Source organism: Sturnus vulgaris, chromosome 3 (assembly GCF_052056855.1).
Source record: "Sturnus vulgaris isolate bStuVul1 chromosome 3, bStuVul1.hap1, whole genome shotgun sequence".
Lineage (NCBI taxonomy): Eukaryota > Metazoa > Chordata > Aves > Passeriformes > Sturnidae > Sturnus > Sturnus vulgaris.
In genome coordinates, this window is record NC_142245.1 from 31468056 (window position 1) to 31484362 (window position 16307).

The 16307-nt window shown below is 43.6% G+C and overlaps 1 long non-coding RNA gene across 1 annotated transcript in view; it reads left to right on the forward strand.

Moving 5' to 3' along the window:
- The window catches only part of LOC148224263 (uncharacterized), a 35209-nt gene extending 26693 nt beyond the window's left edge, over positions 1 to 8516 (forward strand). The window contains exons 4-5 of the long non-coding RNA XR_015802851.1: positions 7180 to 7341; positions 8366 to 8516. This is a non-coding gene — a long non-coding RNA (uncharacterized LOC148224263). The remainder of the gene's footprint in view (positions 1 to 7179; positions 7342 to 8365) is intronic.
- Positions 8517 to 16307: the final 7791 nt, after the last annotated feature.

Consider the following 16307-nt stretch of genomic DNA (forward strand, 5'->3'; position numbering starts at 1 on the left):
CTGTATCCCTACAGATCTCCCACAGAGGAAACAAAAGATACTCATTATAATCACAGTTAGGCTGTCCTGAACCCCTCTTTGAAAATCAAAGCAGTTCAATTATTCTTTTTACTTTTCATTTTTACCCATTTCTGTATTGATAGTTTTATCTGGGGTACAATATGGTCATCCAAATACAGGTCAGGGTTGGAAATTACTCTAGGTTTATTTCTTGCAAAATATTGAAACACTTCACTAAGTTTTGGCACTGTGTTATTCCCTTTTGAAGAAAGATTTTTTTCCTTCCAGCTGTATCTAACATCTTCTTACCTTGCACGTGTCATACCCTGAGTGGCTTTAACTCACTAAGATAGCAGAAACCACCCCAGAAATTAGGATCACATCCTGCCAGGCTAATGATTCATATAGTTCACTGCAGGGTTTGGTGGGCAACAAGAATGGGCTCAAAGGGCCAGCAGAACGAAAGGTTAGCTCACAGGATGAGGGGATGGGCAGAGGTAAAGAAAGACAAGGAGGTGAGGAAGATGATCCCTTCCTTTAAGGAGAAAAGGCTGTGTGGGCTCAGCTGACCATGTACCAAGATTTGATTTCACCCATAGCGGAACAAGTTCAGTATCTCCTTCTGGATGCATGGCTCATTTGGAAAAGTTTTATTTAGTTATTTTTCAACGGGAAAGGATTTTTTTTTTCATTTCCAAGATGCTTTTAGATTCAAACAGCAGTCCTATCTGCACATCCCTTTTCCCACTTTCCTTTGCAAAGTCAGAGGCTGTTGTTGTTTACAGGTGGCATCTGAGAGAGGCTCTGTGTGTAGAGTCTGTTCAGCCCATATAACTGGTCAGACTCTTCTTCATTCTATTTGATCTGCAATTCTTTTTTGTATAACTGAGGAAGCAAAATGCCTCTACCTCAGTAAAACTTTGCTTCTCACACTCGGTCCTCGAAGGTTTAAATTTATTGTGTGTACTTAGTTCCTGCCCAGGCTTCTCCTCAACACCCCATGTTGTCTATTACTGTGTATAAAATGATCTGTGTTGACACACGACAGAGTGGGCACTTTGCATTATTAGCTCCAGCATTTGCCTTTGTGCTTTATTTCATGCAACAAAAGTGTAATTCACAGCAAGGTGATTTCTTGAAAGCTTTTCCACTGACAATTTGTCTAAAAAGAGATGCTGCTCGAGAAGACAGAGAAGTGTGCTTCTTCAACCCATTCAGGAAAGGTAATGAGGAAATCACTCAAGGCTTCAATGCTACTGCCATGGCCTAAGGTGCATGTTGCAGTTCCTGGTCCCACTGGTATTTCATGAAAGAAAATGAAATCTTGCTAATTCAATTAGTATTTTGAGTAATTTTGGCCCGGTTTGGTCCACTTCACTGCACTTTATGTCATCTCATTCCATTTAATTGTTTTCACTTAATTTCAGAAATTTTAAAAATTTCAATTGCCATTTATTTTATCATAATTCCTCTCCAGTGTGTTCTGTTCACTTCATTCCCTGATTTCAAGATTTTATTTCTTTTCATGAAATGAAATCCTGCTATTTCTATGAGTATTATTTCTGCAAGTTTCAGTACATCTCACTGCACTTCATGTCATCCCATTCTATTTCATTATTTTAATTATATTTCATGTTTTTCTTTTTTTTTAAACTGCATTTCATTTCATCATAACTTCTCCTCTGTCTGTTCATTTTGCTTTGTTCCCCAATTTTGAGATTTCAATTAATGTCATTTCAGCAATAATTGGAACTTTTAACTGCACCTCATGTCATCCCATTCCATTTAAATGTTTTCACTTAATTTCAGAATTTTCTTTTTGATTGCATTTCATTGTAAATTCTCTCCTATGTGTTTCGTTTGGTTTGTCCCCTAATTTTGAGATTTCACTTCCTTTCATGAAATGAAGAGTCTTCATTGCATGAAAGGAAATGAAATCTCATAATCAGAGAACAAACTGAAATGAAAAGACTGGACAGGACATATGATGGAAGGAAATGCAATTAAAAAAGGAAATGAAATCTCACGAATTCAATGAGTATCACTGCAGCCAGTTTTGGTCCAGTTCACTGCACGTCATGTTGTTCCATTCCATTTAATTGTTTTCACTTCATTTCAGAATTTTTGGGTGTTTTGCAATTGAAATTAATTTCATCATAATACATCCCCTGTTCGTTTTACTTTGCTCCCTGATTTTGAGATTTCACTAAGTATCATTTGGGCAATTTATGGTCCTTTAATTTCAACTCCATAATTCCTCCTCTGTCTGTTCATTTCACTTCGTTCCCTGATTTTGATATTTCATTTTTTTCATTAATCATAATTGGGGTGGAAATCACCACTCTTTTCATGGTTCTGGGGGCTGTGGCACTAACCTGCAATGTTTCATCTGAGCTCTCTGAGATCACCACCAGCCTCTGACCTTCCCTGCCTTTCCTGCAGCCTAGCTCCTACCTGTGCACACCAGGCTCGCTGGTCCTCACCAGCCCACGTCTTGCCACCCAAAGCAGGGATGTGCTTGTTGTGCACCTTTATCTCTTCTGCAGCAGCAGAGTCTTTCCACTGCTGCTGGCTGAGCAGTTTTTAATTATTCTCCTTGGACTTTTGTGCACCATAATCAACAGTTAATTGCAAACAATCAGACAAATTGGTGATCCAGGGAAGTAGAGAAAAGTGACAGAGGGGAGCAGGGACTGAAGCAGGAGCCGACTCCAGTGATGGGCATTGCTGATGGTAAACACCTGTTTGGAGTAGAGGGGGCTCAGTGGAAGAGGGGCTGCAGTGAAAGCTAAAGCATCCCTTCTCTCCTCCGTCCCTGCAGCATCTTCTCTTTGCAACTCACTTCTGGCACATCACCTCCCTCGTAAGACAATACAGCATTGCTAGGTTCCACTAGTCTGTGGAAAAAAGAGCACACTGGAGGATGGCAAACAAGGAGACTTAAAAGTCACAGCACCAAGCCTTACAGAGTTCAAGGAATGTTTGGACAATGCTCTCAGGCACATGGTGTGGTTCTCGGGGCTGTCCTGTGCAGGGCCAGGAGCTGGACTTCAGTAATACTTGTGGGTCCCTTCCAACCCAGGAAAGTCTATGATTATATTATAAAGTAGCAGCAACACTGCTATTTTTCCTGTATTTATCCAGATGTTCCCTAGCATCTCAGAAGAGTCCTGCCGGGCTGGAGGCAATTTGCACTCCAGGAAGGTGAAGGCCTTGAAGAGGTGGCCTCAGCATGCGGCACAATCCCAGCCACAGAACAATCTTCCCAGGAGGACCAGACAAGCACTGGAAAGAGCTCCTGTGCCTAAAGCTGGTATTTTACCCCCAGTGCACAAGGGCTGCCGTGTTTTAGGTTATTTACAGTCCGACGCTACCATTAGCACCGAAAGGCGACTGAGGCGTTTGCCTCCGTTCAATTTCCATCACTTCTCGGCTGCCCTATTCTCGGGCGCGGTGGGTTATTTCTTTTTTTTTTTTTTTTTTTTTTTTTAAATTAGTGAGGGAGCTCCCCCTTCTTCTTTTGAAACGACGACGGCTTTTTTTTTCCATTGGACGCCGTCTCCGCGGCCCGAGGGCGGCCTGAGGGCCGGCGCTGTGGCGCCCTTGGCGAGGCGGGCGGGGCCGGCAGGGGGCAGCACCGCCCGCCCCTCCCCGCGCCGCGCTCCGGGCGCTCCCTGAATCCCGTCCCCGCTCCCGCCGCCTGCCCCTGCCCTGGCGCTGCTTCCCCGGCGTCTGAAATGTTAATTAAGGGAAGGGGAAAGGGAAAAAAAAAAAAAAAAAAGAAGAAGAAGAAGAAGAAAAAAAAGGCCTTTTACAATGCGCCACTATATTAAACTTACAGCGCTATAAATCGGCGCCGTAAAACTGTAACTCAGGGGCTGGGTGTTAGACAAACCTGACGCGCTGCTGGGGGAACGGCAGAGATCTTAACAAACTGCATCATATACAAGTTTCTGCAATGTACATAAAACTTACTATTTTGTACCCCTATTAGCTGGTTTTTACAATGTTTTCAGGGACCAAAAAATAAAAATGGCAACCAATAGAAACAAGCAAATCAATTCAGAAAAATAAAAGTTGACGTGAGCTTGCATCCAAGCAGTGAGTGACGGTTCAGCCTGTTTTATTTGTTTGTTTGCCTATCTGAGGTGGTTTGAGAAATCTGGGTTAATTTTAAAATATTTTCCTTTCCTTTTCTTTCATTTCTTTACTTCTCACTGGTCAGGATAGACACTGTTAGATAATGAAAGCATGGTAAAATTGGTTATTCTTCAATATATTTAGTCTGATCTCCAGATTTCTACACCTTAAATGAAAATCAGTTGATTTGATCCCTACTGCTTTTTTATGACCACAGATTACCTTAGGGGGTGTATTCTCCCCACTTCTCACCCCCTCCCCAAATGGAAAAAAAAAATTCTCCTGGTTTGTCCATTTGTTTTGACCTTCAAAGCCTTATCTCTTGTCTTTCTCCTCTTCACTAGAGGAACCCTGACAAGAGCTTTTGAAACCATAAATAGTCATGTCATTATAAAGCAATAACATGGGCTGCAGCTCTCCTTCCTTGGGAAAGGTGAGCAAGGGTGTGCCGCTTGTTAGCCTCCTTTCCTGAGAGAGGAAAGGGAGAGCTGCACTTCATTTTGAAGTTTCATGTGACATCACAAATCAGGTACCTTGGCAAAGAGGGGAAGCAAACACCAAATATGCTGAAGTGAGTAACTACCTCGAGTGAAGAGAATCCTTTAATGCGAGCACAGTGTAGGTAATGCAGTATTTATTTACCACAGAAAAACTGTAAAGAGCACAGCATTGATTTCTTGGTTTTTGTTTTTCAGGTTGGTTTCACGGGCTTTGTCTTTTGGGAGGATTTTCTGAGATGTATCTGAATAGCTCATAGCTGGATGGCTTCAGTTCTGACCCCCCAACCCGAGTGAGGTTTGCCACTCGCACTATTCCTGGAATGACACAGGGACTCTGGCTGGAGTCAGGCCAGGACAATAGATAAAACTGCTTTTGTGGCACTTCTGCATCTGATATATAGAGGACAGATTTCCTGCTGTATCTCTCTGCAGCATTTGTCTCTGTTGACCATGAAACTCTTCATGTCTTGGCTGAGGGGGGGTTTGCAGTCTGGTGGTAATGGTACAGTGGAACATACCCAGTTACTAGAGATTAAAACAAACACCATTACTACTAATGCCTGGATGTGGTGCTGTCCCACTAAGACCTATGCTTTTCCCTTTTTTGGTGACCCAATTGAACACAAAATCATTGGGGTGTGGGAGACATTGCTGCAGACCAGAACACTTCAATAGCTCATGCTGGTTGTGCCATTCCTTTCTCTCATGTTTTAAGATAATACATAGCCAAGTTCAAAGTCTCGTTCCTTGAGAGCCTTACTAATCTGGATCAAAGTATCTAAAAAAGTAACCTTATTGGCACCATCTGATTTGTATGAGGTCTTGCCATTTTCCATTGCAGCAAAAGGAAAGAGGTGGCCCTCTGATACCCTCCTCCAGTAGTTTTAAGCACTGCTCAGTGTCTCTCTGAAATGTGGGAAAAAATAATTTTACCTGAGATGACTAGCACTTCTCTTACTGAGATTACCAGCATGTACAGATTTGCTTGCACTTCACATGAACAGGGAAAGTTCATTGCCTCTGGAACATGTGTCCCTCCAGACAAGCACAGGGCAGCACAATGTTTCACCAACAGAACAGCGACTGCCTCCTCAGAACAATGCCAGGAGCGCCTGGTTATCTGCGCAGTCTATAATGTCTCTCTCTCCTCCAGTCTTTTCCTGCACATGCATTCCCCACATACATAATGCTTATCTTTAATTTTCTGTGCGCCCAAACCATACAATTTCTAAAGAGGGTTAAAAATATCAAATTAATTCAGAAGACAGAGGTGAAAAGAATAATTCTGAGATATTCGCAGGGTTGGTAGTAGGAACAAGAGAGACAGTTTCTGTCTTTTCTTGATACTGAAGTTAATTGCAGGCATCTAGGGTTTAAAGACCTTGTGTTATTGATGGGGGTGTGCTAGCAAAAGGAGGGACTCTAACATTAAACTGAAATTTAGCACATACAGTAGGTTGTCAAGAGAAAAAAAATAAGAACAAAGGAGACTGCTATTATCTTTTATTATTATCTTTTAATTCCCCCCCATTTTCCTTCTGCATGCTCTCTCTCTGTCAGGCTTCTCTCTCTCAATAATTACAATAATCAACTTACAATGATAACAGAAATAATCTCCTGCAAGATAACTAAACAAACCACATGTTATCTGTACTGAACTGTACTTACTTACAGTAGGTACATCACTTATGGAAAAGCCAATACAATTTTAATTAAAAAAGCATGTATGTTGTCAGTTAAGATGCAAAGAGAGTGTGCAAACACATTCAAAGTGGTCCATAAATTGCTTGGTATTTGATAGAGCAGGAAGGAGGGAAAAACCCATCCCAAATAGAACAAAATAAAACTAAAGCCCACCAGGTTTGAGGAGCTCTATTTATGTTGTTCTATACAGAGCACTGATTGCTGGGGAATTCAAAAGCAGGGGGAGGGGAGAATCCTCCCTTGAGCAACAATCACATCTACCTACCTCCACCAGTGCTGGGAGCGAGTGAGCAAAAGTTAATTAAAGATTTTGCATCGCCCCACTGCAGCGCTGTATTGATAGCACTGGATCCTGAGATAAAGTACAGCTCTCCCACACTGTATGGCTAATACGCCTTCAACCTTGCCCTGGAGGCATCACCTCGGGGGATCAGGTGCTTGGTTTCCCTGGTATACTTGGGGCTTGGCCTTTCTGCTAGCACTGAAACTAGGAGGACTGATGAATGCCAGCCCATAGGTGGGTGCATGTCTCAGAGGAACAGGACTGTAGGTAATTACCCAGTCATGAGTCAGCATGGCTTCAGAGGATTCCAGCTCTCTGTTAGCTGTTTGCTCTAAGCATAGGAAGACTGTTTCACATAAAGGCTACTTGGCATAGAAGAATTTCTGCACAGGTACTGTGAATGTGAAACAGTTCTCAGCTCACTAAAGCAGAAGGAAGTCCTCGACACTACTCAATGCCCCGAGTTTGTCCTGCTCCTCCGAGGCATTCTTTTTGTGGATCTGGTGTGAATGCTGGCATGATCTTTTCATGACCTTTGTGCTCTTATGGCAGGCTGGGAACAGTGGCTTCAGAGGTCCCTTTAAAGACAGAACCGCATATCCTGCACCCAGATTTTTTCTCTGAGCTCTTGCTGCAGGGCATCACTGGAAGGAAATCTCAGCAGTGATAGGATCAGCACGGATCAACAGTTGTGCTTTTCACTGTTCTCACTGGGTGAGTGAGCAACCACTCCTGGGATTGCATTTAGTGCAGAGAAGGACTATTTGATATAGCATGATATGCGAGGATGTCTCAAGACAGTGTCTGAAATTCCTTCCTCTCAGTTCAACTTTCAGCTTCAGCTGTAATGGGCAGATATTGCCTGCGCAGGCTGCCCAGGAGATGTGAGAGGTTCTCTCAAGGAGATTCTTCCTTGCATGTGGAGAAAAGCAAAGCTGTGAGGTGGAAGGACCTATTTCCTCAGGGAGCACATTGCTGTGCTACACCTGCTATTGCAGGACACTGAATTTTGAGGCTATTACAGAGAGATAATGCTTATATTTAAAGAGATCTATGGGTTGTACCTAATTACAGAACCACAGCAGCCTGGCAAGGTAGGACAGTTAGAACCCACCTCCTTTTAGCTGGAAATTAGGACATGAGTATTAAAATGTATGACCAGGGTTAGAGAGATAAGGTCAGTAAGAAGGCCAAGGTTAAAACATCAGACTTACATATTCCCAGAGCTGTGCTTAACATGTGTCTCAGCAAAAGAAATTGATGTTAATGACGTACTAACCCCTTTCATCTGAAGATCTCAAAATGTTTTATGTCCCGATTTGCTTGCTCTATGCAGCTCTGTTGAAGATTGTTGGTCTTTCATGGGGGGAAAGTGCAGGCTGCTCCATGCTGTACTGTGTCTGTATTGCCTTCAGGTCCCCTCAGAGTGGGGATGGCTGGGATTAGTCATCACACACACTGGGGATGAGCTGGGTGATTGTGCTACAGGAAAGCAGATGCCATTGAGGGAAGGTGTAGGAAGATGGCTAGGTATGGATTGAGATGATTTAGTATAAGTGGTAGTTCATGTGACAGGGTAGAGTTGCACTGGGTTTAAGGGGCAGCAGGCTGCAATGGGATCCATGCAGGGAAGGGAGAGTAGAAAACAAGGTTAATGGATTTGCCCTCTTTGGGGAGAGCTGGACAGACAAGCTGGTCAAGGAGAAAACCAAAGCCCTTCTTTTTTGATTTCCTTCAGAGAGAACATTTTTGAAATCACAGCTCTGTGCCAGGCAATGAAGGAGAGGCAGCTGCTGGCTGGGCAGGATGGGGCCAGCCCAAGGTCCCACAGAAGAGCCCATGAGAGGTCTGAGGGCTGGTGTGCCACACTGCATATGACCAGGTGCTGAGCAGAGCATGCTGGCACCAGCACAGGTAAGGGTACTGGGAGAGCTGGAAAAAGTAAAGTGGACTGGACTTTCTTAAACCTCATGTTCAGGGACTTGAATACTGTGGAGGAGCTAGACCCTGGCAGAGCCTGAGGGAAAGGATTAAAAATGGCACATGAACTATAACATCTGTGGCTCTACAGAGCCTGGTGAGGAAACAGAGGTGTCGTGACTAGTACCCTAATGAGCCACAACCATGAGCCAGAGGGTCTTTGTCTCATTTCTGCTTTCTCTGACGATGAAGCAAGGCACACTCTGGCATCCAGAAAGTCATGGCCTTTAGCCAAAAGTAGACAATTGTCAACTGCTCAGAACAATCTCCCAAAATGGAAATGGAGAGGCATGGACAAGACTGAAGCAACTGCTGACTGGAAAAGCAGGGAGGAGCATGGTGCTGCCAGCTGCCACTAGGAATGCCATGGGATCACTTTGAGTCCCACACAGGGGGTTTGCTTTAGGCATTCTCAGGGAAACCTTTGCATCTTGCTGTGACCTTCATGCAAGCTCTTTCATGAGGACACTCTATGAAGTGGGGGCAGTTTCCCCTGCAGCAGCCAGTGACTGGCAGCTCTGGCTTTTTTTTTTTTCCTCTCTCCATTTTTGATTACAGAACTGCTCTGTTATTCTAGCAGGTCTGAAATTAGATACAGGTGCAAATTAGCTAAGTCACAAGTGCATTACATTTGGTAATTTTTCTGTCAAGAGTCGTGCTGAAGGGTTGCAGAGAATAATAAGAGCAGCCGAGAGCCAAGTGGCTGGTCCAGGTGTGCCCAGCTTCTGAGCATGCCTCCCTGGCAGTGGTTTGAGGCACGGGGTCTATTTTCACAACACAGGCTGCAAAATCACCTGCTACTTGATAGTTTTCTACCTCTGAGTTTCATCTGCTGTTCCTCTCCTCTGGCTGCAACTGTCTTTGAGTACTCATCCCCCTGATTGCAGAGCTGCAGTTGTCATGGTTATGTCGCGGTCCTGGGATTTTGGAAAGACAGTAGAGCAAAAGCCTGGATCCTCCTTCTCTTCTTTCTCCTCTACAGTGTAGGCTCTGTGTATTTTCCACATGAAGCGAGAAAGTCTGTTAGTCTGCCCAGCTGTAACAGGTAGGTGAAGAATCCAGTTCCATCTGCCACCAAAGAGGTGCACAAGGATCTGCTGCCCCTCCTCAACACCATGGCCACCTCTCTGCAACTTGCAAGAGAGCAGTGGTTGCACAGGCAGCTTCCAAGCTGCAGAGTTAATCCAACCAGTTGTCATAAAGCAACCACCAGACGCTGTGTAAGGAGGTGTGAGTATCTTGTGTAGCACACAGCATAACTAACTAAAGTGAGGTGGTTGGCAGAGGACAATAAGACAGCGTGAGAATGTGTGAAAGTGTTATTCTGCTGTGGCTGCTCGCAGATGCAGAGTGCTCATTTTGTGGAGGGGCCGTTTCTGGCTCCCTGTGACAACTTGCTAGTCATTTCAATTCCAAAGATGCTGAGATTTGAGCACAGGAACTGAGATAAGTCTCAGTACCAGCTGCACTCTCTGAAAACTTTCTGCCCTGATGTGCAATAAAGGTCCAAGAGAGATTATGAGGTGCCTGAGCCAGGGAGCTGAGCTCCTTTCTACAACTCCTCAGACACTTATCTGTCAAATCGAGGTTGCAGTGTGCTGGCAGGTCAGCATGTGGATAAAGCTAGTCCTGCTGCTGTCTCACAGATAAGTGGAAGGCTTCATTCACCAAGCAGTTAATCTGGAGGGCTTTCACTGGTGCTAAATCCATACTATTTATTTAAAGATTAAATGAATGGTTCTATGCAAATTTGCAAATTAGTTAATGACATAATTGCATCAAATGATAATATACTGCTGCACAAAGCTGGCATGAAACCATTTCAGGCCTGGATTCCCATTTGCTGTGCCATTCAGACAAATCCTCACCCAAGTGGAGCTGAGCTCTTTGCGTGTGCTGGGACATGCATGTGGCTGAGACAGGGCTTCACCTCCCTCTCCTTTCCCTGAGGGCTGCTGCATTACAAGGAATATTGCTTATAGCCATGCAGGACTTACTGGAAACGCCTTCCCCATTTGGCTCCTTATTTTGAGATATGAGGAAATTGGCTTCAATTCTGGTCACTTTTTTATTCAAAAATTGTATGTTTTGTCGCTGGAAATATAAGTCAGCAGTTGCAGACCTAATTTCAGAAACATTTTCTTGGAAGTGTCAAAAGTAAACACGTGCTTTTAGAGCACAGTGACTGTGAACTGCTTATACTGTTTCGTTCTGTACTAAGATCTTCCCTTTCCAGCTTATGTAGTTAAAGCTGCCTTCCAGGAATGGATCAGGACACAACCATCCAACCAGCTGCTCTGGGTGAGACCCAAGAGCTGTTTCACTCAGAATCCAGTATCTGGCAGCAGCAGCAATGGCCTAGAGAAGAGCACCAGAAATAAGCCACTAGACAATGAAGCTTCCCTGGTGTGCTCTCCTTGGCTGCCTGTGGACTGCAGTCATGCCACCTCTCCTGAGCCAGACGTGGCACTGAGGAGCAGTGGCAAACTGGTTCTCATGCACATCCTATGTTATGCCTCATTTGTCTTTTGAAATAACTTTATTTTCTCCCTTTGCCCTTCCTAAAGCCTTTCTTATCCCAGTAGATTTTAGTGTATTTATGAAATATTCTTGCTTATTTCTTCTTGGCGTTAAAATGCTCTCTAAAACATTTTAATTGTAGAATATGTGGGATATGAAAACTTTTGAGGATTAGAGAACATTATAGGCAGTAACTAGGCACCATTAACACTGGGATCAACCCAGAACTCCATGATGCAAAAAGAAATCACAATGCTCTTGTATCATTTAGAAAGTAGAACAATAGCAATCATCTTTCACAGGATGAATGGGTGTGCTTCATAGGCACAGGAAAACACAGGAAGTTTGGCAAACAGTCACTAAACTTGATTAGTTCATTACAGCTCCATGTGGACATACCAGGTAGTGCTCAGCTCTCCTGAGTAGTAAAACTGGGAAGTTTTCTAACCTCACCCCAGTTTTGTTTGGAAGAGTGGTTGTGTATGTCAGGATGAAAGGGAAAAGGGGCAAGTGATAGAGTGGCAAATGTGTGGAGTAAGGAAATAATAGCTACAAACTTTTGCACGGGTTGCTAATGCCTTCAGAGCTGTCCTTTTTCCACCATAGTTCTGCTTTCTGAATCAGCTTTACAGGGCCCCTGTTTATCAGCACAGAAACACCTCTGAGCAAACTAGACTCATTCTTTAGCCAATGTCCTGGTTCCTGTCTTCAAAGCTGCACCATTTCTAATCTGTTTTCACTTCTGTCACTGATTCCACTGGGCTAATCACCCAAACTGTTTTGTAACCTTGCCAGCTCTGTCCATGCTGATAGCCTTGCAGCTCCACTTCTCACAGCCCTGGTTAAAAACCGAAAGGTTAATCCTCCAAACCCTTCAGTAGTCACACCTCCTCTAGAGAAACACCTTTTCAGGACATTCTCCACTGTACTATCACAGTGCTAGGAAGAATTAGAGAGATGCCCTTTTAAGATAATGGCATTAAACCTTAGGTCTAAATTCATTTTACATGACACAGATTTTGTTACAGCTCCAGCAGAATTTTTCTATTGATTTCTCTGGAGCATCCCAAGGCATTCTTACAAAAAGGTTTCCAAAGGTGGAAGAATGGAAATCTTTCTTGACCTTTCTGACCATTGCTGTCCTCTGAGCGTGCTCTCTTTAGGTAGCTAGTCACTAGGACACACTCATCTGGCCAAAAGGTCACTTAAATTGTGTACAGCACTTATACCATTCTAAATGATTGTTCTTTATTTGGGGACATGATCTGCTGGAGCAGGAGTTTGGGTCACTGGCCTTTGTTGCAAACTGACAGTCTCAATGGCCTTGTTCCCAGTAAAGAGTGTCTTGGTGCTAAAGTGAATAGATTATAACCCCATGACACTGGAATTACACAAATATTTAAACTACTTCTTATTCTAGAAAGAGAAACATTTACTACCTATCCATTCCCTTTTTACAACAATGGTTTCACAATTTTAATATAGCACCGATTAAATAATACTGTTCCTTGGCTGTAGGCCAGTAATGAGCTGGGCGTGTGTACAGAAGGATATTATAATACCTAAACCATGTGTTTCAAAGACCCCACAGCACAGCATCTTTTATCTGTCAGGAGTAAAAAATTGGACCTTTCAGAAAATATGTAAGACCAGTGTAAGTAGATAGTGGTAGTTGCCCATGTCTTCTCCAGCCTCCAACCTCCTGTGGCTCAGCCCTTCTAGTGCCAGATGTGCTTTCTTATATTTGTTACTTTTGGTAAAATTAATAGTACTGTCATTTCAAAAGGAGCCCTGAGACATTTCATAAAGGACTTTATTACTGTTTTGGGGACTCTTCCTCAACTGTCCACAGTGTTTGATTGACCTCAGTGGTAGAGAACTGAGTTTTTCTACACAGGGCAGAGAAGACAGTGCTGGGATTTGAACGTGCTGCTGTGGGCAGCGTTGATGCTCAGCTGAGCAGGTCACCTCCTTGACAGTGAATTAAAAAAGCCGACCTGGAAATTAGCTATTCATCTTTGCTGTTAAGAGAATCATGTTCATCTATGCAACACAAGGAGATCTGGCAGGATCTTTACAGCTCACGTACAAAGTCAAGCTAGGATTGACTTTTTCTATTTCTGAAGGTGTTTCAGGACAGAAACCAGAGGTCTGGAGGGGATAAAAGCACTGAGTGTATTTAACCTGTCCTCTGAAAAGACGAACCCAGCAACTGCTCTCCTTAGACATACACTCCCTTTCTGTTCACTTGCTTTTGGGAATATAATGTGAGCATTAAATGGACTAAGGGAATGACCCACTATCCTGAAAAGCTGAATTGCTGTGCATATGTGACCTAAGCATTTCGAGAATGCGTGCTTTCCTTTGAAATGTGTATATGCCCCAGAGTACTGGGCCACAGGTCTGCACTGATACAGCAATTTCCATGTTTCCCTTCCTGCTGTTTGCCCATGGTCATGTTCTTTCGGATTTTCACAAGGACCGAAGCAAGCTGTTTTTAAAGTCTCTGTAGTCAGTAGTTCTCCCCAGCATCGCAAATTTGACTCTGTATATAAGAAATGCAGGTTGCCTCTTCAAACAGGATAAAGCTGCTGCATCTTTAATCTCATGTTACACAAATGCCCAGATCAAAATAAATATGTGTTTCCCCCGTTACTTCTCTTTCAAATTAGAGCACTAAGGGCCAGCAACAAGGTTAGATCTTGGGGAACTTTAAAAGCCACCATTTCCTTGGAGAGGGCCCTTGATTTTACAAACTACAGGATTCACACAGCAGCTGTTTAATTTCTAAAGTGTTAACTGAAATTTACTACAAATGCAATTTTATGCCAACACATTTTTTGTTGTTGTTACTAAGGCAGCTATTCCATAGTTACTATTTTGGTTCCCATGACGACTGCACTGCTATCCAAGTTGGAGATGATAAAATTGGTATGTTGACAGATTCTGATTGACTGTTGATACCAGTTGGCAGAAGAAACGAAGGCTTTCCAATAGGTTAATATGTATATTTTCAGGAAGAAAGAAAAAAGGCATAAATGATTTTTTGGTATGGTTATATTTTACTAGCAGAAAATATTAAAGTTCATATTTAAAAAGCCCTGGCAGCCCAGAGATGCCAGGTGAGGGAGGGAAAAAGAAAAGGAAGGAGGGAGGGGAGGGTGAGATGATAGTTGAATTTCCAGAGACCCCTATACCTTGTTGCCTGTTGCCCACCAGAAAGGTGGGAGAATGAATTGAGCTGATTAGTGCAGAAAACCCCAGAAGACTGGAAGATGATCTACTACCAGTGTACTGGGACAGTGCTGAACACCAAGCTTTTATGCACTGGGAAGCCACAACCAGAATATCACAGGGATCTGAATATTGGCTGGTAGCCACAGTAGTGGCTGGTGTAAGGTACTGTGGAAATAGCAAGAGAAAGGAAACAAAACTTGGGTAGGAGGCTGAAGAAAAGCCACTGTAGGATGGTGACACTTGCTGTGTGACCTCTTTTTGGCCTCACTGCCACTATGGGCCAAGTTGGTCCTCACTACACTAGTCTCTTGAAGAGATGCAGACATTAGGCAAATGTGTTGAGGGAGTCTTTTGTGTTTGGAAGATGTGGTGAAGAAATCCTGGCAGTTTTCTGGTGTAAGCAGTTGTTTTGGGAGCCCTGAGGAGCTTTGCAGTGGGCAGCTGCAGTCCCCAGGTAGATAGGAACAGTCCTACAGTGGACACCACTCTGGCATTCTCATGAAGCTCTCCAGGCACAATTTTGTTGCACTTAGATGTTGCTGTGACTGAAATTACTGTTCAGTAATTCGGGGATTTGCCTGTATTGTGGCATTTCCCCCTTTTTTTCCTCTCAAGTGTGATTATGGAAATGTGCTTATTTCCAGCATCAGAGTGGCCAAGCACATGAGAGGAACCTAGGCTCTAATCTGAGCCGGAAGAAAGGAGGCAAAGTGTGTTCTGTGAAATGTGACTTGCACAGGGAACTTATCCCCCAGTTTATGCTTACAACTAGCTGGTCTTCATCAAAACCAGGATGGTACACCCAGAGAGCCTGCCTCTGAGCAGTAGAACACACAGTGCACTAGCAAATATCTGGGTTATGAAAGAGCCCAGGTCCTCACAGCCTCACAGTGGTGGGGCTGATGACATGGTCAGTGTCATCGTATTAACAGACAAATGGGAAAGGATGGAAGGGTGGTGAGAAGAAGGGGGAGGTAGAAAAGGTTGTTGTCTTTCTGGAGAACATCTTTCCATGTGTACAGTGCCTGGTGCAGCCAAGCTTTTGGCTCTTGCCCAGAATTCCTGTTAATATCTTTTAATGTTTCCCACATTAAAAAACAGTTGGGAAAAGGGCAGTGTCTTTACACTTGTTCTTCATGCTTCCTGTGTATGGTAACACAGGCTACTGCTGATCTGTCACTCAAGAAACTTGCTCAGTGTTGATTCCAGTGCTCACCAGCATTTGTCAGAGTTTGGAAATGACTATTCCGACATGCGTTCACTGCCTGGACTCCTTGTTCCTTACAATCCTTGATTATTGTTCTATTTTCTGGTTTTAGTAAATGCTACAGCGCTTTGCTGCCTGCCGCTTCCAATCTCTTCCTAACCTCCCTGCAATCTCCTTGGCAGGGACTGTAATTTACTGTGAATTAACCTAGTCACCAGGGAGCTCCTAATGGTCGTTCTGCAGGTTCACAGATTATCTTAAGCAACTGATATTTAGTGCAGAAAGAAGGAAAACTTCTAAAAGATTTAGTAAATGAAAAGTCTATTACAGAGCTTGGGGCTTTTTTGTTTTTCCTTTTCCCCTTCAGTGCTTCTTGGCTTTTCCTGCCTCAGGTAGAGGCCAGCCTAGGCACATAATGAATCCTTGTGGAGAAAGAAGCATGAAGAAAAAATGAAGGGAAACAAGTGTGCCAGAAAAGAGGAAAGATGCCAGTTCCTCTCTTGAACACTGGCAACACAAAGGGAGGTATCTGTTGCCTGCTGGGGCTCCCCCTGCACAAAGATGCCTTGTTGTTCTTTATCTTCCTCATGTTACTTAACAGCAGGGCTGGTTTGTACAAACCCAGATTAGAGCAGATAAGAAAATGAAGCTCTGAATTATTCAGCAGAGGAGGGAAGAGAGGATGTGGCTGGGGTTACTGGATAAAGCTGTGGCCTCCAACAGAGCTTTCTGTCCC